Source organism: Eubalaena glacialis, chromosome 18 (genome assembly GCF_028564815.1).
Source record: "Eubalaena glacialis isolate mEubGla1 chromosome 18, mEubGla1.1.hap2.+ XY, whole genome shotgun sequence".
Classification (NCBI taxonomy): Eukaryota; Metazoa; Chordata; class Mammalia; order Artiodactyla; family Balaenidae; genus Eubalaena; species Eubalaena glacialis.
The window spans coordinates 556,546-584,065 of NC_083733.1; the positions used below are offsets into that span (position 1 = coordinate 556,546).

General features: G+C 49.6%; 1 protein-coding gene across 8 annotated transcripts in view; it reads left to right on the forward strand.

Annotated features, from left to right (window-relative positions):
* Nucleotides 1-9,824: 9,824 nt before the first annotated feature.
* Nucleotides 9,825-27,520, forward strand: part of ANKRD11 (ankyrin repeat domain containing 11) — a 163,249-nt gene continuing 145,553 nt past the window's right edge. For 7 of the 8 annotated variants that reach the window (XM_061172683.1, XM_061172688.1, XM_061172686.1 and 4 more), the window contains exon 1: nt 10,124-10,223. The gene's annotated coding sequence lies outside the window, so the exon portion shown is untranslated. Of the gene's footprint in view, nt 9,904-10,123; nt 10,224-27,520 lie in introns of those variants that run through there. The other variant, XM_061172687.1, reaches the window with a different exon arrangement.

Consider the following 27,520-nt stretch of genomic DNA (forward strand, 5'->3'; position numbering starts at 1 on the left):
AAGTAGCTATGTATTCCTCAATAGTTCTCCAGACGTGGGCGTGGGATTCTGGACAGACATTTAGGAGGGGCCTGGAAAGGGCAGGTCTGTGTTAACACCCAGAGTTCTGGACAGCACATGCCAAATTCATTAATTTAACCACTTGCTCTGTTGATTATATCAGTTATCCATTGCTGTGTAACAAATTACCCTAAACTCAGCAAGTTAGAACAACCAGTGTTTATTGTCACATGGTTCCAGAGTGCTTGGCCTCTCACCAGACTGCAGTGCAGGTGACGCCTGGGGTTGTGGTCACTTGAAACTTGCCAAGTGTCCAAGGTAACGCCCTTGCCTGGCTCCTGGCAGGTGGCAGCAGCTCCTCACCGTGTGACTCCATGGGCTTCTCACGTAATGTGGTGCCACGTGGCAGGGACAACCCAAGGGTATGAATCCCAGGGGGCAGGGGTCATCGAGGGCCAGCCTGGAGGCTGCTGCCCACAGTGATGGTTGGGGAAGATGTCTGCTGTTCATACCTGCTCAGTAAAGCCCATCCGCTGGGTTCCTCACTACCCATCGTGTGGCCCTAGCCCTTTGTAGCGTCACACTAGTCACCACATTGGTTAGTTCAGGGAGAGGACAGTCATCCCCCAAGTCCTTCCTTAGGACTCATAGTTTGTGTTTTTTTTGGCCGAGCCACATGGCTTGCGGGATCTTAGTTCCCTGACAGGGGATTGAACCTGGGCCCCGGCAGTGAAAGCTCTGAGTCCTAACCACTGGACCGTGAGGGAGTTCCTAGGACTCGTGTTTGCAAACGGGGAGAGGACTTTGCCTTTGGGCTCACGGAGTAGAGGCGTGAGTTGACAGTGCTGCCAGCACCCTCCGAGCTGTGGTTGGAACGGGCGCGCCCACAGCAAAGGGGGAGGCTGCAAGGGAGCCTCCAGACAGCCCGGTATGCGTGCCAGATCCAGTCACAGTGAGTGGGCACCCCCATCGTTCCCTTGTCAGGGGCCAGCCCCTTTCCTACAGTGCGAGTTTGCAGTGGGTTTTCTGTCTGTTCAAATTGGGGTTTGCCTGTCCAGGTCCTTTAGCCACTGGGGAGCCACAGCCAGACACCCGAGGTTCACCTCCACGCCCTGGCACCTGTTCAGAAGCCTTGTCTGGGTCCCGCTGGCAGGAAAGAGGGATCGTGTCTGGATGTCCACGTTATAGCCAGTATCTGAAAGTTACAGGCTTGGTATGTCTCTGGTCCCTCGGGTTACCTGTTAGGGGGATGATAAGATAAGGAAAGAAGGAAGGCTTCGCTCGTCTGTGTTTGGTCTCCCGGGAGCTCCCCATTGGACGTGTCCTGTAGCCAACAGGATGCTCTGGGATCCTGTAGCCACTGGTCAGATTGTGCGCCCATAACACACAGCTAGCAGCTGTCACAGAGAGGCTCCGTTTCACCCGCTGGACAGAGCATGCCGTCTCCCAGAAGGAGGACGGTCCTAGGCCTTTGTGCTTTTCCATATTAAGACACAGAGTGGCCACCGGCTGGCTGTTTCTGGACCTCAGAGGTCTGTGGCTGTTAACGATTTATCAGCACATCAGTGGTGGGCCTGCCTCTGCAGATGTTCCACAAACCACATTGAAGTTGGACAGTCACAGCAAAACGGGAGAAGACAGTGACGAGCAAGTGCTTGCAGAGGTCCTGGCCTTTCCTGCCAGCCCACTGAGGAAAACCTGCCTCCCTCCGACCTCCTGTCCCGTCGCCTCAAACTCGGAGGTGGCTGGCCCATTCTCGATATTCTGTAGGGCAGAACAGAAAGACAAAGGACAAAAATAGCTCAAAAGAAAGGATGAAAGAGGCAGAGGGTGGGGAAGACACACCAGTGCTGTTACTGGTCCAAAGCAAAGCTGATGGGGCGATGGGGTAGGAGGCTGGAGTTTCTGGGGGCGAGTTTTGGGGGGGGATTGGTGAGAGGCTTCCAAAGCAGTTGCAGAGAAGGAAGGAACTGGAGAGAAAGGGAGATTTTTGTGGTATAAACTGAAATTGCCTTTGACAGATGTTTACTGCATGGCTGTGTCCTGGGTGCTGAGGACACAGCCGTGAACAAAGTGATGGCTGGTCTCAGTAGCCTCCCGTTCTAGTGACAAACCCTGAGGTGGGGTGATCAGGCTCCACAGAGAAGGGAACATCTGAAAAATTGTGGTGAAATATGCATAACATAAAATCTGCTCTTTTGGAAGGGGAAGGGTAAGGGAAGGCAGAAGCTGGGAATGTGCAGGTGGGAGATGCTCTGTGGCCGGGTTGGGTGGAGGGAGGGGGAGGGAGGCAGGGCTGGGCTCAGGCCAGGGCCAGAATGCCCAGTGGTCAGGACCCTTCCTCTGTGCTGGAGGGGCTGGAGGGTTTTGAGCCCAGGCCCAATTGCTCTGTTTTATAAGCATGATTTGGACTGCTTCGTGGAGAGCAGACTCTAGACAGATGGGAGGTGGGGAAGGGGAGAGCAGGCAGACCCTGTGTGGGCGGAGGGGAGGTGCGGTGACAGGGGCTGGTCTCCAGGAGGCCCTGGAAACCTGGGGAGCTTCCAGTTTCCCCCAGTGGCTGGCTGCTTGGCTTGCCTCGCAGTCCCAGGGAGGCCAGGCTGGCCGAGCACAGGGTCAGCACACAGGACAGCCTCAGCGCAGATGCGGTGCAAAGCGAGGGCTGGGCTGCTGCGGCAGCAGCCACGAGGCTCCGGGGTGCAGGCACTGCTGCCTTTTCTCTGTGATTGACGGGGTTGATTTGACAGAGGAAGAGGTGGCCGCTTCTACATAGAATTTCAACCATGGCTCACATACTCCCCCCTCCCCCGTGGATCGTTGAAAAGATAGACCAGCACAGGCGGCTGGGCACCAGGATCTCCCAGCAGCTTCCCCCAAGGGGTCCTGTGTTTCTGGAATTCCTCTTGTGCCCCCTTCAGCCAGCCCTGGTTGGAGACAGCACAAGAGTTGATCAGGTCAAGTTGGAGATTATTTGGAGACAGGAGGATACTTTGGCTTCACAGGTGCCTCAGATCGCAGTGTGCAATTTGGGTTTTGCCGTCTCCACCCCTGCTGCTTTATGTTTTATTTCGTTTGACAGTTTGTTACTTGGGCCCTAAGGCAATCCTATGTGAGGTTACAGTTTAATAAACAGAATAAACAGAACAAATCCCGTAGACTGTGTTTACAATCCGTCTCTACTGGCAGAAGGGAAGAACTGAAGCACCCTGAGGGTGGACGGGGAGAAGCTGGCCTGACCGGACCTCACGGATGCGGGAGGGGTCACAGCCCCGAACACAGGAGCCCAGGGGCAGCCAGAGCGCTTCTACGTGCACAGCTGTCCTTTTAGAATCCCCTTTAAAGTTGTGAAGTAAATCTGGGTTTCAGTGACAAACTGTATTAATTCCTGTAACGCCGAATGGCCACGCTGTCCCCAGATTACCATATCGTGGGAGTTAGGTGCACGAGCACAGCACCCGCCCAGGACCCCGAGAAGCAGGCAGGGGCCGGTTCTTAGGCTGAGGTCAGGGCAGGAGCTGGGCGGCTGGCGTCCAGGCCCTGCAGCCCGGGCCTGGGCAGGGCACGTCCTCCACAGCAAACCCATCGGCAGGTGCATGAGTGACATGCAAGACAGCTCCGGGGCCATGTGCAAGCCCATGAGCCACCGAGGCTGGGCCGAGCTCCATCTTTATGCGCTGCTTCACCGTTTCCCATCTCCCCGTGATCTCCAGGGCCGAGCCTCCTCTCTCCCTCCTTGCTGTGCTCCCGCCCGCCCATCTGGTGGCACACAGCTCCGTCCTCTGGACCCCAGGGCTCTGAGAACAGCCGTCCCCACAGCCCAGCCACGGCCCCCAGGCTGCCGAGCATCTGTGCACCCTGCTCGCTCCCGTGGGCATTCGAGAACTGGAGCTTGATGCAGGGTTACTCTAGAGATCAAATACGGAAGGACACTCCCAGCACTAATGTGCGCATTTCCTTAGGTTTGTGGTCACGGTTAACAGGTGTCGGCTCCGTTGTGCAAACCGTGCTGGGTGGGTTATTCTTCGTGAGAATCCGGCCAGGTAGGTGCTCTCATCCCCCATTGCAGGTGGGGAAACCGAGGCCTTGAGTGAACGCGCTGCCCCAGGCCACAGTTAATAGGGGGCAGAGCTGGGGTCTGAACCCAAGCAGTCTGGTGCCGGAGTGTGTGCTCTTAACGACTACTGTCGTGGGAGAGGGATCTGTGGGGCCTTGTCTACAAAAGACAGAGCACACGCCCGCTCCAGAGTCCGTAGTCATGGTCATCTTGCCTTTCATGTATTAAATACACATTATGCATTATTTTATTTATTTATTTATTTATTTTTGGCTGCATTGGGTCTTCGTTGCTGCGCGCGGGCTTTCTCTAGTTGTGGCGAGCGGGGGCTACTCTTCGTTGCGGTGCGTGGGCTTCTCATTGCGGTGGCTTTTCTCATGGAGCAGAGGCTCTAGGCGCGCAGGCTTCAGTAGTTGTGGCCCACGGGCTTAGTTGCTCCGCGGCATGTGGGATCTTCCCCGACCAGGGCTCGAACCCGTGTCCCCTGCATTGGCAGGCGGATTCTTAACCGCTGCGCCACCAGGGAAGTCCCTATGCATTATTTTAAAATGTTTTTATATTCTTTGGGACTTGACCTTGTCATGACTGGTGCTTGGTCAGTGCAGGCCTGGCGCGTTCACAGCTGCACCACCCTCGCCTCCAGCTAAGCCTTTAAATATGTAGATTCTACTACTAAGAGCCCAAGACTTTTTGATTATGTGGGTTGCGTCTATTGATGTTTACCATGTTCATATCAAAACTGAGAAATGTTTAAGACACAAGAAGGCATGTTCCTCCGCTGTCAGAGGGACGTCGCTGTCCCGCATCATGCGTGTGCACTCAGGAGCAGAGGGAAACAGACACCTCCTAGTATTGTCAGGAAGAGAGTTTTACCTTGCTGACACCCACAAAGGGTCTTGGGGACCTCCCCTTGAACCTCGCTTTGTAAGCTGTGGTCTAAGGTAAACATGGCAATTCTTATGCAACTAGAATTATTTTTTTACCAAAGTTATCTATGAGTGTCATACATTTTTTTTTTTTTTTTTAGCCGCACCACGTGGCTTGCAGAGTCTTAGTTTCCTGATCAAGGATTGAACCCGGGCCTTGGGCAGTGAGAGTGCGGAGTCCTAACCACTGGACCACCCAGGAATTCCCCATGAGCATCATACATTTAACAAGGGAAGTTAGATTCAAGATTATTCTTTGGATGGACCTAAGATTATCATATTAAGTGAAGTAAGTCAAACAGAGAAAGACAAACATCATGTGATATCACTTATATGTGAAATCTAAAAAATGATACAAATAAACTTATTTACAAAACGAAAACAAGACTCCTAGACATAGAAGACAAACTTACGGTTACCAAAGGGGCTGGGGGGGAGGGAGAGATAAATTAGGAGTTTGGGATTAACACATACACACTACTGTATATAAAATATCTTGTAATAACCTTTAATGGAAGAGAATCTGAAAAAGAATATGTATATGTATATATACGTATACCGAATTACTCTGCTGTACACTTGAAACTAACCCAACATTGTAAATTAACTATATTTCAATTAAAAAAAAAAAGAAGACCATTAAAAAAAAAAAAAGTTTATTCCTTTTGGGCCCTTCTCCAGCTAAGACAACTTCAAGTACCAAGGGACAATTTGGGGAATTTGTTTTTAATATAAAGTCTTTACTGAATTCAGCATTACTAAAAGTTCCTGAATTTACCATCCTGGAAAATAAGCACTGTAGTTAGTTGCAGAACTGGTACCAGCCAGAGGGCTGCTGTCCCATCCACCATCACCAGCAGAGCTCAGCTGTATCTCCAAGGGCTGCTTTCCAGGGACGGCGAGGAGCACGGCCTCCCTGAAGGGACGTCTGTGGCTCTTGCACAAATCCAAGGAGAGGGGCTGCAGGCGGTGTCATGTCACTTGCTTGAATGTGTCTGCCTAGCAAAGCTTCTGGCATATTCTACTCCAGTTACATTATCACAAAACGGTGCTTCAAGTCCTGACTGTGAAAGTGTTAAGAGATTTTCATGTTCTGTTGTGGCTGTAACACTGTCCAGCACACAGCAGGCATCCAATCGTTTGCTGAATGAGTTCACGTTCATCTCCCAGCTGAGCAAGGCCCCTGCCTTCTGCAGCCTGAAATTCATCACGTAAAACACATTGTGCAAGTGTGGGACAGCCTTTCTAGGAAAAAAGTCTTAGGAAGACATTTTTACTCTTAAGCTTCCTAGTCGGATTTGTGATGAATTCATTAAAGAAAAGAATACATCATGACATTTTGACTCTAACATGACATCAAAACAGGTGGGACTACAGGAAAAGTACTGGGTACAGAGCTTTAAAAATTGGAGGGTGGTTCTGGTGGTCCCAATGTCATGGGCCCCAGGAATATCTGAATACGGCTTTCTGCCACAGTTCCTCCTCCTCTTGAGGTTTTGGGGAAAACACACCACAGAGCTATGGTAACTGGAAAGCAAAACGCGTAATAGTTTACTGTGAAATGAGCTTGGGTTCCAAATTCTAATGCTGAGAACGCTGGCAAGCTGGGGTCGAGCACAGGGCTGAGGCTGGGCCAGCTGGGCCCAAACCCAGATTTCAGTTCTTATCACATGGCCGCAGGGAAGAGAAAGAAGGGAGGCGCCAGACTGTGGGCCTGCTCTGGCCACTCGGCAAGGGAGAGAGGAGACCAGCAGGTGCAGCAGCCCCGTGGCTCTCCCAGGCTACGGCACAGGGGTGTGGGCGGGCAGGGGAGCGTGGAGAGGTGCTCTGTGCCATCGCCCAGGGGAGGACTAGGTAGGACGCATCATTTCTAGTCCGGGAGGGCATCCAGCATCACTGGGCCTTTCTGGAGCCATGAATGGCTTGTGTCTGGTCAACAATCAGCTCCTTTTGGTTCCAGGGACACAGACATGCTGGAGCGTGAGTGCCTTTGGCAGGAACCTGGTTTTGTTCACGGCTAAATCCACAGCTCCCAGGTCATTGCCTGGCAAGCAGTAGGCCCTGTACGAGTGTTTGCAAGATGAATCCAGGAGCTCTGGGTGGGGTGCGGATGGGCTGTGATGAACCCAGTCGAGGAGCGGTATCAGAGAAGATGTCCAAGCACAGGCACTGTCGGGGCCAGGCCTTCCTGACTGGGCTGGGGGACGCTCTGGAGGCGGAGGATGGCCCCTGGACTACGTGGGTGCACGCTCTGGGTTTCACTCCAGAGCTTCCGAGTCAGAGTCTTGGGGTGCGCGCAGGTAACTGCATTAAGGAAAGCAGGCTTCCCAGGCAAGGGCTGGAGAACTACCCTTTAGGGATCAAGATCAGGAATTTGTAGATCTAATGTTTTGCTTGGCCACACGATGTTTGGCAAATTAATTCCTTTTGTTGAAATGTCCAATAAAAATTTAATTTCCAATAAAAAACTGAAAGACGTGGCAATGCTGGCTCTGGCCCAGCAGGCAGTTGGCCCCTGACCCCTGCCCCACCACCCTGCCATCGTCCGCCTTCACTAGGTCCCTGTCATTCTTCGTGTCTCTTTTCTCTGGAACCACTATGCGAGCTTCCCTGCTGGCCTCCTATCCTGTTCACACTGTTTCAGCAGCGCTGCTCCTGAGCCCTTCACTGCAGGGGCCGCTTGCAGGCTAAGACACACCCCTGTGCCCGGACGCCTTGCAGGCCCTGGCCACCTCTCTGCTGCTGTCCCCCTAGAGCCCCACAAGGAGGCCAAAGCATCTCAGACTTAACTGTGCAAAACTAAGCTCTCCCCCGCCTCGTCTTTCCAGCCAATGTCGATTCCATCCCAGACACCTCTCTTTCTCTTACAGCCCAGAAAATCCCGCCTACTCTATCTTCAAAACACATGCCAGATCACACTGTCTCACCAGTCCAGACGTCACTGCCACCTCTTGCCAGCTCCTCTGTTGTCCCATCATCTCCAGAGAGACTCTTTCTCTCTTTCTTTGGCTGCGCCAGGTCTTAGTTGTGGCCCGCAGGATCTTCGTTGCAGCACGTGGGCGTCTTGGTTGCGGCATGCAGGATACAGTTCCCTGACCAGAGATGGAACCCGGACCCCTGCATTGGGAGCGCGGAGCCTTACCCACTGGACCACAGGGAAGTCCGGCGACCCTTTCAACAGTGGGTCCCTTCACCTCCTTGGGACCTGCTGTGGCTTACTTTTCATTCAGAGTGAAATCCCAACTCTGAACTGGGACCCTCACCAGCCACTTCCCTCATCTCATTTGCTCCAACTTTGCTCTGTGCTTGTCGGGGCTCCTTCCTGCCCCCTCCTGGGGTGCTCTTTCTCAATCCACTTGCCTTGCTTCCTCACTCTGTGATTCAGCTCAAAGGTCATCTTATCTGAGTCCTTCCCCAGCCCTCATTTCTCCACATTTAATACAGGCCTTAGAATGGTGCCAGGTACACAGTAGGCACTTAAAAGCCCTCAATGTGTTTTGAACCAATGAGTGCTATCTCTCCAGACACCACGGGAGGAGAGGTGCTGTCCCTCTCTCTACCTTAAGGACACGGGTTAGGCTGCCCCTTTGCCCAGGGCTGTCCAACAGAAATAGAATGCAGCCAGGGTATGATTTAAAATTTCCCAGTGGCCACAATTAAAAAGAAAAAAGAAACAGGTAAAATTAATTTCAACACTATATTTTATTTAATGCAACTGTCTCAAATACTATCATTTCCACATGTTGTAAATACAAAAAATTTACTTTTTTACATTTTACATTCTTTTCTTCTTAGTACTAAGTCTTCCAAATCCAGTATTTTATATTCACAGCCCACGTCAACCTGGACTTGTCACATGTGGCTGGGGCGGCCTCACTGGATGTTCTCCACCACATCTTACTTGGTAGTTCTTCTTTAACCTTCTGTCAGCACCTTGAGTGTCAATACTTAAGTAGGGAAACCTGCAAGCCACTCCCCAGACAAGACCTGATTTTCACTCAGTATTCTTAACTCCCTATACTTCTCTTTCAAAGCACTTATCACAGCCTGTAATTAGATAATTGTATGGCTATTTGATGAACTACCTGCTGTTCCTGGTCGTTCTCAGTGCCTGGCCCATAGCAGACACTCAGTAAACATTTGTGAATTAATGTATTCAATGGCTTAATTCTTTCCTTTTCTCTACTGTATATTTTTACCCATAGGTTCTGCTTCTGTGGAACTTCGCTTTGCTTCTGCCTTAGTATGTTTTCAGATTATTTCAAGGCAAATTGCCTCCTTTTTCGTATTTCCTACTTTAAATTCTCTATTTGGTTGAGATCAGTGTTTTTCTTTTTGTTTTTTAGGCCGCGCCGCGCGGCTTGCGGATCTTAGTTTCCTATAAAGAAGCAGGTCTGAGAGCTGACTCGGTTGGCGGACGGTTGGTCCAGCACCCCTTGGCCAGCGGCAGGTGCAGCCAACACAGGACGGACTCGCTGTGAGCGGACAGAGCACCGATGGCCCCAGCCCCGGGCCCTGTCCTCGCGGGCGCGCCTCCGGACCACCTGGCGCCGCGGCCGCACCGCAACACCGCGCCTTCCAGAGCCTTCCGCCCAGAACCGCTCCCGACCGTTGCCCTCGCCGCTTCCGGCACTTGGGAAGGCCAATCGTCACGTCCGAGAACAAAAGACCCGCCCCCTCCGCGACGCAGGTAGCCAATCCAGCTGCTCGCTACCCCAGCGTCCCGTGCGCCTGGACGCAAGACCTTGCCCAATCCGTCCCGGGACGTGCTTCTGGTCCCGCCCCGGCCTGTGCTAGAAGCTGTCAATCTCGCCGTCCCCCGTGGCCCCGCGCGCACTTCCTTCCCGACGCCGTGACGTGCGCAGCCCTGTGCCCGACGGCGGCGGGCCAATGGCGGTGGCGGATACGGCGGGCCAATGGGAGGTAACGTCTCATGCGGCCCGCGCCGCCGCAGCCGCCGCCGGGTCCCGGAGCCAGAGGCCGCCCGAGCCGGAGCGCGATGGAGCGAGGGCCCCAGGCGGGGAGGCGCGGCCGAGCGCGCGGCCCGACGCCCCCTCAGTGAGCGCCCGACCGCCGCGGCGCAGGCCGAGGGCGGGCTCGCCTCTGCCCGCCTCGCCGCCGCACCGGCGCTCGGAGCCCGCGCCGCCTTCCCGCTCGGGCCGCGGGCCGGGGACGGCCCGGGGCTGCATGGCCTCGCCCGCGCGCCGCCGCTGAGCCCTGGGCCGGAGCCGAAGCCGGAGCCGGTGAGAGCCGCGGCCGCGCGGGGGTCGGGGCGAGTGCGGGGCGTGGGGCGGCCTTGCGGCCTGCAGGCCTTCCGCGCCGGGCGGAGCAGCGCAGCGGGCTTCGGCGGGCCTGGGAGCCGGGGTCCGGGGCAGCCGTGACGGGCCTCCGGGGCCTCCGGGCGGGCTTTGGTGGGGGGGGGGGATACGGGTGGGCCTGAGGGCGTGAGGGCCTGGGGGGTAGCCGGGAGGGACGACGGCGGGCTTCGGACGGGCTTGGGGGCCGGGGGCAGACGGGGGGCTTCAGGCTGGACTGGGGGGCAGACAGGGGCTGAGGGTGGGCTCTGGGTGGGCCTGGGGGGCCCAGAGGGCCGACGGGGGGCTCCGGGTTGGCCTCGGGCCCTGGGGGCCCTACCGGGGTCCTGGGATAGCCTTGAGGGGCAGAGGGAGGGCTCTGGACGGGCGGGGGTCGACGGGGGTCTTCGAGGGGCCTGAGGAGCCGACAGGGGCTCCGGGCAGGCCTGGGGGGCCGACAGGGGGCTGAGGGTGGGTTCTGGGTGAGCCTGGGGAGCCGGAGGGGCCGACGGGGCGCTCTGGGTGGGCGTGGGGACCTTGGGGTCCCGGGGCAGCAGTGAGGGGCAGACGGCGGGCCGCTGGGGGCTCCGGGCGGGCCTGGGGGGCCCGGGCAGCCTTGAGAGGCCGGCCGTGGGCTGTGGAGGGCCCCGGGCACCTGGGGAGTGGGGCGCCGACCTCTGACCCGCGGGAGGGGCGCCTTCGCGGTGTAGGCTGTAGTTGTTATTCCCAGCGTCCTATTATTATCGCTGTTTTGAAATGGGAGCAGGCGGCTTCGGGCTCCAAGCCGGAGGGGGAGGGCGAGCCGGGGCCCTGGAGGGAGAGGGGGCGCTGGGGCCGCAGGAGGCGCGTGGGCCCGCGGAGGGGCAGGAATGCGGGGCAGCGGTGCGGGGGTGTTTCGGGGGGTAGGCGGGACTGGGGGGCGGGTGGGAGGGAAGAGGCGGCGGCGGCTGCAACAGCAGCCCTTGGCCTCAAGGAACAATGTGAGACGTTGCCTGAGATGTTAATTTCCGTTCCTCATTTCATCATCCCCTGGCAGGGCGGTAGCTGTGAGAGCGAGTGTGTATGTGTGTGTGTGCGTGCGTGTGTGTGTGTGTGTATATGTATGTATGTATGTATGTAGGGTTGGCCCTGCCACATGGATTCAGTCCCCTTTCAAAGAGGGATTGTGTTGAATCTTGTTATCTCTGCCGTTTTGGGGGGAGTCTTAATTTTTCTTGAGAGCTGCTCTTTTCCTGGTGTCCCATCAAGGTTTTCTGCTTCTGTTGTATTTTGAAAGCTAGTCTCGTATCCAAACTTCCGAAGAGTTTTGGAAGAGGCTTTGGGAGATGAAGCTGTCCTAAGAGGGCCCCGTGCTTTCAAAACCATTTTCTTGCTAACAGTTCAGATGCAGCAGGCTTAGGTTTCATGGTTTCTGTAGGTTATGAGAAGTTTTATATTCGTTTGCAAGAACAGGACTTCTCAGCAGAGAAGGCATATTTCAGGCTTTCTTAGATGGTGAGAGGGTATTCTGAAGTGATTTTGCACAATGTCCTTAACATTCCTTTTCCACTGAGCAGTGAGAGTGCGCGCAGTTGTTGAATTGGGGGGGTGATGAGATGCTCTCAGCCAAAAGATGTAAGATGATACTGCTTGTAGAAGAAGTGCCATTGAAACAGTTACTATTTTTGGTTTGTGCAAACCCAGTCAATGGCATAACTTGGATAGTTCTGAATCAGAGACCCTGAGACTGTGTTTGATGCCTTTAGGACCTTGATTGCGCTTACTCAGTGTTGCTGTCCTGGAAGACCTGGAGTTCTGTTTGTGTTTTTTAGGATGATTGCACAAGTACTCTGGTATTACTTTGTAGTTAGAAAGGAAAAAGGGAACACATCTTGCTCAACTTAGATTGTGACCCTTCATCCCCCGCCCTCCATTCAGCTGTTGTCCTCCCTCTGTGGTGTCACGCTCAGGAGCGGGCTTGACTTTGATAGGCTGGCTCTCTGAACGGAGGAAACAAAGACCAAGTTGCTGTGACATTTTCCTCTGTTCTTTGTGTGTGCCTCTTGAGTTAGTTAAAAAGCTACCCACAGATAGTGCCAAATTTGACCCAGCTTTGAAACTTTGAAAAGATCTTTTTCTTCTAAACGTTTTTTTTTATTGTGGGAAAATATACATAACAAAATTTACCAGAAGTTTGTTTTTAAAGGTGTCACATAGTCTTGAATTCCTCCTTTGCAGTTGTACCTTTGTGCTGCCACTGTTGGATGTTTTCCTCTGGGCGTGCTGTGGGCCAGCCATGATAATCACACTGCACAGCAGGCCTTTCATCTCTCCAAACCAGATGGGCTGCTTGTGACTAGTGGCTGTCATCTTAGCTCTAATTACAGTGTTGATACAGTGACAAGTAGAACTTTCTACAAATAGAGTTAAAGAAGCTGTGCTATTTGTACTGGAGAGTATTTTTCAAGAGGCGTTACGTTGCGTGCCTTGAGTTTTTAAGTACATTTGACACAGTAAGGTTACGTTTCATCCAATATGAGAGGAGAGTTACTTTGCATAGGATGGCAATGAGCCCATCATCAACTAAATAACATAATTAGAGAGCGTCAGTAAATGCTGGTTCAGAGCATGGTCTGCATTTGTTGCCAAAATAAGTGTTTTGATCTGTCCATTAGTCCATGTAAGTCCCTTCATCTCTCAAATGTAAGTATAATGGATGAGCTTCCTTGAATAACAAGATACTTGCTAGTTAATAGGTGCAAATGACGCTGCACTGCTTGCCTGGCTGTGTGCTGGGTCAGTTCACTATTGCTGTTCAGTCAGTGCTCTGTGGGAACTGAGTTTGGCCTGTTTGATAAACTTTATACAAAAAAATCGAATGAACACAAAAGTTATTGTCTTGAAATGTTTTCATGTGTGTTCCGTTAATTTGAATTTCAAATGGAATTTCTGTGCAATTCAACTTTTTCAGTTTTATCTTAAACTCTGTGAAAGATGGCGTCAATCCCCAGAACCTGGAACGCTGGCAGTTAAGAGATAATCGGTATAGAAAGCCTTTTTAAAAAGGCTTAGGAAATGATCCACTTCAACAACTCTCTGTTAATTCTTATAGAGATGTTTCTGTTTCTAAGCGGTTCTTTTTTTTGTTGTTTGATGCATCTTATTCTTGATATCTTTTAAGCCAGAGTCAGCCTCAGCTGTGTACGTAAGTGTATGTTTTTGTTAGTGTTCTTTGTTTAACTCCCGCTCCTCCCTCCCCATATTTAAAATTTTCTTTAAATTCACCTTTCAACCAAATAGTGTTTTGTATATGTGTTAGAACTACAAGTATTATTTTTATGAAAGTGTCCCAAAGGATTATTAACTGGCCTAACCCTGATTGTGTGACCCCCCCCCCCCCACCCCATGTCCTTCACTCAAGTCCTCTCAACTCCTCATGCTCCGGTTCCATTGGCCTTTCATTTCCTAGGTGACCCTCTGCCTGGACCAGGGTCTTGCTGAATGTCCATCGTTGTCTCCCTTGCAAATCCTCACTCACCGCCGGCCCCCCCCCCCCCATCAACACAGTTGATCAAATGTGTGATCGCAGGGCTCTAAGCTGAATGAAGAGAGGCACGGGCTCTTTGTCACCCAGGGCCCAGCCTAGGCATGACCCTGGGCTTAGAATTGGCTCAGGAAGTATTTGTTGAATTGTTTAAAGGCAATGTATGCAAGTGTTTGAGAAATTTTGAAAGGACATACTTAGGATCATGAACATTTATTTGATTGACTAGGAATTACGCTATGTACATTTTAGCCATTTTCCTATTTGTTGTTATTACAAGTTTACTTGCGAAAGGTGTGGGGCATGGCTTTTAAAATTGGCACAGGACGAGAGAGAAAGGAAATAATTAAACGAATGGTTGTCTTTGTGGAAGAAGAAGAATGCTTTCTGTGAAAGCAGCTTTAGTAGGACTGCCGTGTGGGGGCCACAGTCAGAGGCTCGCCAAGTGTAGTTTGCTGCGGCAGCTCGTGGTGATGAGAACTTCAAGCACCTCTGGCCGCGTGTCATGTGAACAGTGTGGAGTCCTTTGAAAGGTTTAGCATTTTCTGATTTATGTTTTTTATTTCCTAAGCGGTTGTAATAAAAAAGGCCAAAGCAATATAAATTCTCCAGAATGGAGGCGGGCCCCTTAACATTTTTGCCTCACCCCTGCCCAGTTTTGGCACTTTAAATATTTATTTATTTATTTATTTATTTATTTATTTTTATTTATTTATTTTTGGCTGCATTGGGTCTTCGTTGCTGTGCGTGGGCTTTACGTTGGGGAGAGCGGGGGCTACTCTTCATTGCGGTGCGCGGACTTCTCTTTATGGTTGTTTCTCTTGTTGCGGAGCACGGGCTCTAGGCACACAGGCTTCAGTAGTTGTGGCACGTGGGCTCAGTAGTTGTGGCTCGCGGGCTCTAGAGTGCAGGCTCAGTAGTTGTGGCACATGGGCTTAGTTGCTCCGCGGCACGTGGGATCTTCCTGGACCAGGGATCAAACCCGGGTCCCCTGCGTTGGTAGGTGGATTCTTAACCACTGCGCCCCCAAGGAAGTCCCTAGTTTTGGCATTTTAATGAAGAAAAAAAAAAAAATCTCTTTGGGGGGGAATATACCAAAATGGATTTGTGTGTTATTTTTTTCCCCCTTATGTTTCTGTTTTCTAAAATTTAAAAAATGAAACATATATTTGGGAAAAGGTTGTTATTGAAAAGCCTAATCGTGGGTATAATTTGGGTGATAAAGACTTGAGTTCTTGGTTTGGATAACAGTAGATTTGTGTGGTTTTAACATTTTAGGTGGTAAGGAGTGAGGGGAATTGGTGGTTGTTGAAAACGTTTAAAGACATCATTCTAGAACTTGAGAAATCCTGCAGTTCAAACTCTGGTCCTTTGAATAAAGAGTTAAGTGGGTTTTCAATATGAAAATAGAAGTCTGGCTTATTAATATAGCTCAGATTTTTCCAAGGCTGAAAGGACTGAAAATCCTTCTGTGATGCCCCCTCCGCAGCCAGGATGGAGGTAGGTGGCCGTTGGGAGCGGTGCTGTCTGAGTTAGAGCGTCCTTGCTACTGGCTGAGGGCGAGACCCACGTGTCCAGTCCTGCCTTTGGCATCTGTGCAGTGAATTATTTATTATCCTGAAAATCTGTAGGTGCTCTTTTTCCACTTGCAAAGAAACCAGTGTGCACCTCTTCACAAAATAAGAATGTTGGCCTTTGCTCAACTTAAAACATTTTTGATCACTTAGGTCAAAGAAAAGTATTTTGTCAGGGTTAAATAAAATTCATAAAATCCCCCCTTCTTCAGTTACCTGTTTAACTAAAAAAAAATGTGACCTTTAAGAATGGCTGGGATTGAAATTTAACTTGTAAATGCTTAATAACTTTGTGATATCAGACATGACTTTTCATCTAAAATGCAGCAAATAGACTTTTCTCAGCTCATTAGTAGTGTCCCTTCCTCTCCCCCTTCCAGTGGCAGTTTTCAGACCCAGAATGCGAATGTCCTGGAATAATGAACGTTTCTAAATAATGAGAACATTTCAGGAAGGTGCTTTGTTCATAAGGTTTGGGCTAAAGTTATGAATAGTGGGTTTTTTGTTTTTTTTTTTTAACTGCATTCATATCCAGGAAAATAAAAAAGATTTTCATTTAATTCTCGGTGATAATGTAGACTTGAGAATATTATGGCTGTACTGTGTAAACTTATCTAAAATAGAGAGCATGAGAAAAGCAGAGAACCTTATTACTCTTAAGAAGTTAAGCCTTGCTGGTATGTACCATGTTTCTAAATGCGGTTTTACATCCTGTAAAACAGGAAGTAAAAATAAAAAACAACAAAACCCCAAAGCAGCACTCTTGAAGGAATTAACTTTAAAAAAAAATTACTAAAACACTTGACTAATTAAAGGATGTGCAGAACACTATAAGAAATCTTGCCTTTTTGGATGCTTACAGAGGAGAAAAGCCAGTCTTTTTTTTTTTTTAATAACTTTATTTTTGGCTGCGTTGGGTCTTCGTTGCTGCGCGCGGGCTTTCTCTAGTTGTGGCGAGCGGGGGCTACTCTTCGTTGTGGTGCGTGGGCTTCTCATTGTGGTGGCTTCTCTTGTTGCGGAGCACGGCCTCTAGGCGCGCGGGCTTTAGTAGTTGTGGCTCGTGGGCTCTAGAGCGCAGGCTCAGTAGTTGTGACGCATGGGCTTAGTTGCTCCACAGCATGTGGGATCTTCCCGGACCAGGACTCAAACCCATGTCCCCTGCATTGGCAGGCAGATTCTTAACTACTGTGCCACCAGGGAAGTCCCGAAAAGCCAGTCTTTAGGGGTCTGAAACTATAGCCCTCAGGTGATTCTGATTTCAAAGAATTTTTAGACTTTGTGAATTCTTTCTTTGCCGAGGTGTATGATTTTTTCCGTTTAGCTTTAGCTTACCTACATAGGTATTTCTATTACTTTGAGAAGAGTCCATCTGGAATTTGAAGTGTTTTAGTCTAGAGGTTAATATATTAAATATGCTAAAGCTCAGAATGTTTTCTTATGGGAAAAATTTTCCCTAAATACTTGGGAAAGGTGATCTTTGAATTGTGTCTCTTATCTTTTAGTATGAAGCTTAGAAAAGTGATATGTGCTTTCACTCACAGCTGAAGTAGTTTTCAGCAGATATAACCTTAACGAGATTTACATGTGAACTTTGTTTTTCTTTGGTGAAGTGATCAGATCTGATTCTGCTGAACCTGGGTTCTCGTCAGATGACTAACTTTTTAAAGAAGACTGTTTAAGCAATAACTCTAATCTTTAAAAAAAAAAGATATTTAAGCAAAGACTAAGGGCACAATGAAGTTTTAGAACACTGGGGAGGGAATCTCTTAGAATTTAACCCACAGCATCTCGTTTTCCTCGCCTTGATAGTTTTCTTCTAGGCTCCAAATATGTTGTCTAGAGGGAGATGGGAAACAGAAGGGAGATGGAGGATTTGAAGAGGTACCACAGGAGGGTGTGAAGGTTGGAAGGAAGACATGCTCTCACAATCTGGAGAAACCCTTGTGGTTTTTATATTTCAGTGCTGTCACTGTTTTCTATGGCTGCTATAACAAATGACCAGAAATTTAAAGGCTTACAACAATACAGATTTTTTCTTATTTACAGTCCTGCAGTTTAGAAGCTTGGCATGGATCGTGCTAGGCTGAAGGCAAGGTGTCGGCAGGGCTGGTTCCTTCTGAAGGCTTCACGGAGACTTCATTTCCTTGCCGCTTCCATCTTTTGGAGGCTGTTCACATGGCCCCTTCCTCCATGTTTGAAGCCAGCAACCTTGTGTCTCTCTGACCTTCTTCCGAGGTGGTTTTGTTTTGTTTTGTTTTGTTTTTAAAACACAGCACGTTTATTTAAACTGTTACTTTTCATAACTCATTGAAACTTATCACAGGTCAATATCTTCATTCTGTTACCTTAGTGGGTACGTTCATTAGTGTTATATAAACCTTCATATAAAATTAAAGAATTAAAAGTACAGCTAAGAACGTAGCTCTCTTCTGACTCTCTTCGGCCTCCATCTTCCACTGTTAAACACCCTTGTGATTCTGTGGGGTTCGCCTGGATGATGCAGACTCATCCCCTGTCTGCTGATGAGTAGCCTGAGATATCTAGAGGCTCCAGGGGTTAGGACGTGGACCCCTTGGGGACGTTATTCTGCCAACCACACCGGGAGTCCACGGTGCTGTTGTAACACGTGAGGTTGGGCCAGGTCAGTGTGCAGCAGGCTCTGGCGCTTGGCCTTGGTTCCCCAGAACTGTTTTGGCTCTTGGAGAGACTCAGTGCTGTCCATCAGCCAGCATAATTTGGCATTGATAGGGGATTAGTGGATATGGTGGAAACACATGTCCTGGACAAGGTTTTGTTTTATTTTTTAATTTTTATTATATTCTTTTTAATTTTTATTTTTAATTTAATTTTTTTTGGCTGCGCCGCATGGCATGGGGGAACTTAGTTCCCTGACCAGGGATTGAACCCACGCCCCCTGAAGTGGAACTGTGGAGTCTTTACCTTTGGACTGCCGGGGAGGTCCCAAGGTCTTGTTTTAAATAAATTTTTATTTTGGAATAATTTTAGATATACAGCAAAGTTGCAAAAGTAGTACAGAGAGTTCCATTATATTCTTTACCGAGGTCCTCTAAGGTTAACATTTTACGTAGCAGTGGTAAGGTTGGCCAAACTAAGAAATTAGCATTGGGACTTCCCAGGTGGCGCAGTGGCTAAGAATCCGCCTGCCAGTGCAGGGGACACAGGTTTGAGCCCTGGTCCGGGAGGATCCCACATGCCGCGGAGCAACTAAGCCCGTGCGCCACAACTACTGAGCCTGTGCTCTAGAGCCCTCGAGCCACAAATACTGAGGCTGCGAGCCGCAAGTACTGAAGCCCATGCACCTAGAGCCTATGCTCTGCAACAAGAGAAGCCACAGCAATGAGAAAGCCCATGCACAGCAATGATGACCCAACGTGGCTGAAAATTAAAAAAAAAAAAACTAGCATTGATGCGTTATACTGCTAATTGAATCCCAGATTCGTTTAGATTTCACTATGGCATTAGATTTCACATGGCATTTAGTTGCCTGTCTCCTTGGTCTCCTCCTATCTGTAACAGTTTTTCGGTCTTTTCCTTGTTTTTCATGACCTTGGCAGTTGTGAAGAGTACAGTCTTTGTTTTTTCTGTCTTTGTAACCATTCACCCATTTGGCACAGTTGTAAAGCAACTGTGTATAGGCAGTTGTGTAGCTGACTTCTGGTTTCTCTGACTGCTTTCCTGAATGTGGCCTGCTGTATACGGGGAGAACAGTTTGGTGTCTTTTTGTGACTGGAATGCGTAACATGCTTTAGGGAGGGGCTTCTAAGACTAAACAGACAGCTTTCCCCACGTCCCACGGATTTGGTCAGATGTTTGTTGGTTGCTCACTGTGTGCAGGGCTGTGTGGGGGAAGCGCAAAGATGAGGGCAAGATGTGGGGCAGGAACTGCACGCAGGGGCGAGGGCATTTCTGGCTCCGGGTCTGGGGGGTGATGCAGGAAGTGCTCTGGAAGCATGGTGGGCGTCGGTGGGCGTGCAGAGGGCAGGGTCAGGCCGGAAGGCTCTGGACAAGGGCCAGGAGGGCGGGTTGTAACGTGAGAATGTCAGCTTGGCCTGTTTGAACACGGAGCCCATGAAAGGAGATGGTAGCAGATGAAGCCAGGGAAACGGAGTACAGCCCAAGTGTGTGGGACTTAGGATGAGGGCCCTGGCCATGGCCTGCTGAGGGACGGCAGAGGCCGTGCGTGGGGTCTGCTGGTGCCAGCAGAAGGCCAGGGCCTGGCGATGCCTGAATCTGGGCTGCCAGGAGAGGGGTGGCGTCTAGGGCTCGGGTGGAGGGCGTGAGCGCCAGCCAGGGCGGCCACTGCTCATGAGGGGCCCCTGCCTTGTCTTCTGGCCTGTTCTTTCAGCCCCGCCATCCTCTGCTTTTGGATGATGTCTGGTTTAGAAAGGTCTCAGTGGAAACTGTTACAGGAAGTGGGAACACCATTTTCTAGGGAAATGTATGATGAGCAGTAGAAATGGGTGATGGGATTGAGATTTTGTTGTAGGAATGATGCCTGACTTCGAATGACTGGCAGAGATGCCGTCCCAGGGAAGTGACTGAGGAGCGAAGTGTGTCTGCCGGAGCCTGGCCTGAGGCGAGGCTGGGAGGGCCTCCCATCGAGGCCGCCCTCAGAGCACCTGGGGATCTTGAGAGTGGGCTGCCTGGACAAGATGCGAAGACTTTTATTTGGTTGCACCGGGTCTTAGTTGTGGCAGGCGGGTTCCTCAGTTGTAGCTCCAGGGCTTCTTAGTTGTGGCAGGCGGGCTCCTCAGCTCTGGCATGCGGACTCTTAGTTGCGGCATGCATGTGGGATCTAGTTCCCTGACCAGGGATTGAACCCGGGCCCCCTGCATTGGGAGCGCGGAGTCTTATCCACTGTGCCACCTGGGAAGTCCCTGCTGACAAGTGTTGATGTAAATACTTGAGGGTCAGCTGAGAGGGATGGCCAGTTATATAAAAGGTCCCCTGCCTTGTGGAGCTGTGACAGACCCAGGCGCCCCAGTCTCTGGTGCTTGTCCCCTGCAGGGAGGAGTGGGCAGCTCCCCAGGAGCCTGTGATTGGCTCCTACACGTCTTATTCCCAGACAGTTAAACTGCAGCCCAAGGAGAGTAGCTCTGAGTCTGGGTAGGAGGGGCTAGAGAACTTGAAGCTGGAGAAGCAGCCTGCGGTGAAGGCGTGAAGGCGGGTGGGTGGAGAGGAGAAAGGCCACGATACCTTAGGCTTTTCTTGCACGCCAGTCTGTTTTGTATTTCCCATAGTTCTACGCACATGTTGTGCATGTATGATCAGATACCTAGTCAGAATTTGCCTGAAAGACGGATCTTAAAAGTTAGGCTCTAGGCTGAGGAAGGAGTGGCACCTGGCAGGAGATACAGAGCCCTGTGTGCCTGGAGCTCCAGTGAAGCTGCGCCGGTGCCTGCTCGAGTGAGAGTAGGTGCGGTTTGCTTCAGGCCATCAGAACGGAGCCTCTGTCCTGCTTTGTCACTGCATGCTTGTCATGTGCTGTGTCACGAGGACTTTGTCCTTTGGTCGGACTGTGGGCGGCAGCAGTTACGCTCAGGGCGTCTGGCCCTGGAGCCTTCAGCGGGGGATGGTCTCTGTAGGCTTTACTGGGCCAGCAGTACAGTCAGGACCCCGAATTGCATGCAGTCTAATTGCAGATGGAGAGATAAACGGAGAGCAGAAGTGGATGTTTTGGGCCGCTTGGCTGTGTGGTGCTTGGCTTTGAACGTTCACTCTCACTTAAACGCTCGAAGCTCTCCCAAGTCCCTTTGTTACCACCCCTCCATAACATTAAAGCATTTCACCGGCTGACAACTGTCCTGCACCTGAGGGAGAGAACAAGTTGCTATAGTTGTTTTTGTGACCCTGACTGCAGTGTTTGATGGCTGCCCCATTACCACCGGGATGGGGGATCGGGGATGGGGCAGGGACCCAAGTGGCTGCGCTACTCTCTGGCCTTTTCTCACCCTCCCCGAGGCTGGCCTGGTACTGTTTCTTTGTTCAGGGATGGTTTTGAGAGCTAAGAGGGTTCTGTAAAAATAACTTAAGATTAATGGGCGAAGGCTCCTTGGTTTCCAGGTGTTTGCAAGTGGGCTGTTGGTTTAAGAAGAGAAACAGTCTGTGCTCCCTTCACTCTCAGACTCTGCTGTTTCTGAGTTGCTTGCAGGTTGCAGTCCTGAGAGCAGTAAATAACAGCTGCAGAGGTGCCAGGTATCTACGACTGGGGGGCCGAGCTTCACCGCGTCCCTCTTAGGGGAGGCTGGAAGTGGGTTGTGGGCCTCTAAAAGGAGGCGGAGAGATTTGTAGCAAACAGACTAATGTTGATGAGTTTATTTCCTGCGTGGCCTGGTGTCTGGGTGTTTAACTCCAGCCCACACCTCTGTTTACAGGGCAGCCACTTGAGAGTTGGAACGAGGACCTGTGTCCTCATCAAAAGCTAGGGTACTTTCTAAACTTCCCACATAAATAATATCTTTCGTTAGTGGCTACATTTCCTAAACTGTAGCTTTACTGCTGTAAATATAACTAACTTGTCACCTAATAAGATTTAGAGGTGATAGTCACATAGATGAGACTCAGCGCGCATGACTTTTTTCCCTTGAAATAAATTCACAGTTTGACTTGGAAGCCTAGCATGTAATTCAGAGAAGTAAGCCCTCATTGTTAATTGTTGATACTGTCTGCTGAATAGATTCTCCTGGTATTGTCACTGCATCAAAGGGGAGAAAAGGCTCTCCTGGCCCCCCTCACAGGGGAGAGCACGCCAGTTTCCTCGCCCAGAGGCCCGTGTGCGCTGGGGGCCCAGGTAGGTAGAACTGTGGTGTGGGTGAGGCGGTGCTGGTAGGTTTCATTCCCATGGGCCTCTCTTGCAAATGTTACAAACTGATTACATAACGAAAACTACTCTTTGGGATGTAAAATGTAAACGTCAAGTTCGTTCTAGATGTTAGTGAATTTATATTAATAATTCGATTAACAAAACCATTACCAAAGTGAACAGAAAACCTATGGAGTTGGGAGAAAATACTTGTAAACCATGTATCTGATAAGGAGTTAATATCCAAAATACAAAAAAGAGCTCATACAACTCAATAGCAAAAAGCCAGATAACCCAAATAAAAAAATGGGAAGGGACCTGAGTAGACATTTTCCCAAAGAATATAATGAATCATGAACAGATAACATGAAAAGGTGCCCGTCATCACTAATCATCAGGGAAATGCCAATCAAAACCACAGTGAGATATCATCTCACACCTGTCAGAGTGGCTGTTATCAAAAAGACAACTAACAAGTGTTGGTGAGGACGTGGAGAAAAGGGAGCCCTCCTACACTGTTGGTGGGAATGTAAATTGGTGCAGCCCCTATAGAACCAATATGGAGGTTCCTCAAAAAATTAAAAATAGAACTACCATATGGGGACTTGCCTGGTGGTCCAGTGGGTAAGAATCTGCGCTCCCAATGCAGGTGGCCCGGGTTCGATCCCTGGTTGGGGAACTAGATCCCGCATGCATGCCGCAACTAAGAAGTCTGTGTGTCGCAAGTAAAAGATCCTGCGTGCCGCAACTAAGACCTAAATCAGTCAATAAGTCAGTCAATCAAATAACTGCCATATGATCCAGGAATTTCACTCCTGGGTACTTATCCTAAGGAAATGAAAACACTAGTTTGAAAAGGTACATGCACCTCCATGTTAATTGAAGCATTATTTACAATAGCCAAGGTATAGAAACAACTTAAATGTCTGTTGATAGATGAATGAATAAGGAAAATGTGGTACATATATACAATGGAATATTATTCAGCCATAAAAAAGGAAATCTTGCCGTTTGCAACCACGTGGATGAACTTTGAGGGTATTATATAAGTGAAGTAAGTCAGAGAAAGAGAAACATTGTGTGATCTTACTTACATGTGGTATCTAAAACAAAAGAAAACAAAACACTAAACTCATAGAAAAAGAGATGAGACCAGAGGCAGAGAGTGAGGAGAGGGGAATTAGAGGAAGGTGGTCAAAAGGTACAAACTTCCAGCTATAAGACAAGTAAGTGCTGGGGGTGTGGTGCCCCACGTGGTAGCTGTAGCTGCCACTGCTGAACAGTCTACAGTCTGCAGTCTGCAGGAGGGTTGTTAGGAGACCGAATCCTAAGAGTCCTCATGAAAAGGAGAAAGGTTGTTTTCCTTTCCTCTCCTTTTGCTTTTGTTGTGTCTGTATGAGAAGATGGATGTCAGCTGAACCTGTGGCAATCATTTCACAATGTATGTTCGTCAACCCATCTGGCTATACACCTTAAATTTATACAGTGATGGAAGTCAATTATTTTTCAGTAAAACAGGAAAAGAATACAGAAGTTCACTACAAGATCTAGTCTGGGAGTGCCATTGAAACCTCCTGCACAGGGTGAGGCCCTTCAGCGCTCCGCTGCCCCCCACCGTCCCCATGGTGCCCCATGACCACTCTGCCCCTGCCCAGTCCTTGTTGCTGGCATGTTAGTATGTCTGTACATGCATTCACTTAAAAAGATAAAAGGTAAACACAGATAGTTCATAAACTGAGTTTATACAAAAGCAAATATCAAGTGCTGGTTAATCTAGGGAAGTAGGCTGCTTTAAATAGCCTTCAGTTTCATTAAAAGTCACTTCTGAGTAGTGAGATACTTTTTGTATCAGGTCATATTTGTTTCTTGCAGGAGCAAACCTGCCTTCTAGTGACCCTACACTTTCCTGAGGTTGGTTATCTGACACCAAAACCCTTAAGGACTGATCCTCCAGGGACTGAGTGTTGGGTGGGGGACACACGGGGAGCAGGGGACGCGGTATCCATGCAGTTACCAGTGGTGGGATGTTTACCTGCTTGGAGTCATTGAATGCGAGGGCTCAAGTGTGTCACTGTGGGACGTCTCAGTTCAGGCACGTTGAGCTTTCCAGGCTACCTCATCCTGGAAAGCTTCAGAATAATCAAGGTTTCGTTCTGTTGAGGTGTGGTCCTTTGAGGTTAGAGTTATAGTTATAATAAGGGGTTTTCACTAAGCATCCAGAATTGTTGATGACAAAGGTAGGAAGCAGCTGCTGCCTGTTGGCAGACTTTACCAGGAGTGGGTGCACGTGAGCGCCGCTCTCCACCAGCCGCGGTGGAAGGGGAGTGGGCCAGGGTGCAGCCCCCCGCCGGTGTGACTGTCCTGTCAGCAGGGATGCTGCTCGCTGCTCCCTGCTCGTGGGGGCAGGACATCCAGGTTGCTTCCAGGGGGCAGCCAGGCCGTGAGTTCCCATGTGGGATGCAGGCAGCAGGTTGGTTAAGGGTGTAGGGTCTGTCTTTTCTACTGAGGTATTTGGGATAAGATGTCTCATTTTTAGACAGATTTGAGGGATTTCAAAAGAAAAATCAACTCCAGAACTTTGGTTTTACTTACCTTCCAGTTTTTGTCTATCCCTCTCTTTCATTTTTGCAGTCAGAGTGTGCATTCGGGTGATTGTTCATATGTGCCCTCCAGTTTGTCAGACTTGGCCGTAAAAGTAAGGTCCTCAAGTCATGGGGACCTGCCGGCCCTGAGGGCCCCGTGTGTGCTGCTCCCCAGAATCCACATGCAGGCTGGCCAAGCAGGCCACCGCTGCTGCTGTGCTCTGTCCTTGGTGTCCTAATAAAGACTGAACTTAAGTTAGGAACTGTTCCCGAAAGAGGAAGATGCAGCATCAGCTTATCGAGCGCTCCCCATAATAAGCCATTTTCCCCCCTTAGATTCTTTTGAAGCCATAATAAATTGGAAATAGAAGAATACATACCAAGAAACAAATATGAGGTCTAATTTTTAACATTTAAAATATATCAGCCATATTTAATATTTCCGAAACTCTTTTACTGTGACCTGTTTTCCCATGGAGCACAATTAATCATATTCAAAGATGTACAATCACCAGTGTTCTGAAAACTTGGTGAAGGAAGAAAGAAAAGAGATGCAAGTTGGAGAGAGAAAGGAATTCTGGCTCTGTGCCCACAGTTCCCCTACATCCAGGGAGGTCAGGGTACAGTGATTGGAGGCAGTCATTCCTGGTCCTCCTTATCAAGGATGTTTTCATGTTTCTTACTCGTGGGTAAGCACTTTGTATCTGGCATGTGGATTCAGTGAAGAGGTATCTTCAGCTGTAGTGGAAACAAGCTTGTTAGGAAAGGGGGGACCCTCATCTTAGGTACTGTAGCACTGAACCGTGTTTTCTGGGAGTGGCTTAGGAAGCTCTTGCATACTGTGTTGAGTTTGCCTTTTATGTGTTCATATTTAGCTGCAGTCCTCTCTAGGCACTCTTTGGTGTAGAGTTGGGGGTGTTACCTTGATCTATATGTTCTTAAACTTTTCTCATCCTTCTTTTATTGTGATAAAATGTAAATAACATAAAATTGACCATTTTAACCACTTTTAAGTGTCCAATTCAGTGGCATTAATTACATCCACACTGTTCTTATGACCATTACTACTATCTGTTTCAGAACTCTTTCACCTTCCCTCACGGAAGCAGTCTGTCCACAGAGACCCCTGGACATGGACTCGGCATATTTACCCTTTTGTGCCTGGCCTCTTTCGCTTAGCGTGATGTTTTCATGGTTCATCCATATTGTAGCATTATTTCTTTCCTTGTTAAGGCTGAACTGTATGTATATAACAAGTTTTGTTTGTCCATTTCTCCGTTGACGGATGGTTAGGTTTCCACGTTTTGGCTATTGTAATGCTGCTGTGAACATGGGTGTGCGAATATCTGTTGAAGTTCCTGCTTTCAGTTCTTTTGGGTGCACACCCAGAAGTGGGATTGGTGGATCATATGGTGATTCTATGTTTAACTTTTTGAGGAACTGCCAGAGTGTTTTCCACAGCAGCTATACCAGTAACACTTTTTTTTTTTAAAGGAACACTCGTTTTTGACTTTTTGTTATAAAGTGCAGAAAAGAGGACAGAATGGTAAAATGAACATCCTGTGTATCAGATTTAATAGTTAGCATTTTGCCATGTTTGCTTTATTATTATTTTGTTGAAGTATTTTACCCTTTTAAAAAAAATCTTTTTGGATGCGCCGTGGCACGTGGGATCTTAGTTCCCTGACCAGGGATTGAACCTGTGCCCCATGCGTTGGAAGCGCAGTCTTTTTTTTTTTTTTTTGAATACGTATGTATTTATTTATTTGGCTGTGTCGGGTCTTAGTTGCGGTACGTGGGATCTTCGTCGTGGCATGCGAGATCTTTTGTTGCAGCGTGCAGGCTCTTCGTTGTGGTGCACGGGCCTCTCTGGTTGCGGCGAGCTTCTCTAGTTGCGGCATGCGGGCTTCTCTCTAGTTGTGGCGTGAGGGTTTTCTCTCTCTAGTTGTGGCTCGTGGGCTCCAGGGCACGTGGGCTCTGTAGTTCGCGGCATGAGGGCTCTCTAGTTGAGGCACACGGGCTCAGTAGTTGTGGCACACGGGCTTAGTGGCCCCGCGGCATGTGGGATCCCCAACCAGGGATCGAACCCGGGTCCCCTGCATTGGGAGCACGGATTCTTACCCACTGGACCACCAGGGAAGTCCTTCATACCTAGCGTAAAGAGTATTTTTAGTTGATTTTGTAAGTACCTCTTATTAGTCCAGCAAACTTGAGCGCAAAAAACGAAGGTTTTAGTTTTTCTCCAGTTTTTTAACATGACAATTTTCAGAACTATGGAGAGGCAGGAAGAGCACCGTGATCACCCACGTGCTACCATCTGGGTTCAGCGCTTGCTAAGTTTGCCCTGTTTGCTTCGTCTGTGGGTGTGCGTGCTACCCTACAATTTGGAAGCAAGATGTAGCCTCCTGACACGTCCCCCTCAGGAGCGCCTTCCAAAAATGGCAGTCTCCTGCGAGCAGCAGCGTTGTGTGCGTGGGACGGCCTGCGGGACCGCGCCCAGGCCCTGGCGGACTCCATCCTGTGTTCGCACCTTTCCTTTGGCTCTTTAGCGTCAGCCTCCCCCTTTGTGTCTTCTTCCTGAATTGAGACCAGTCACCTGTAGATGGAAGGGCATTCTTGAGTTGTCTGGCTTTGTCCGGGTTCTGGGGTCTTAACTGGTTCCTCCTCTGTCCTGTGTTTCCTGTTAACTGAAAGTTAGGTTGAAAGGCTGGATTAGAGTTGGATTAAACCTTTTTACCTTCGTG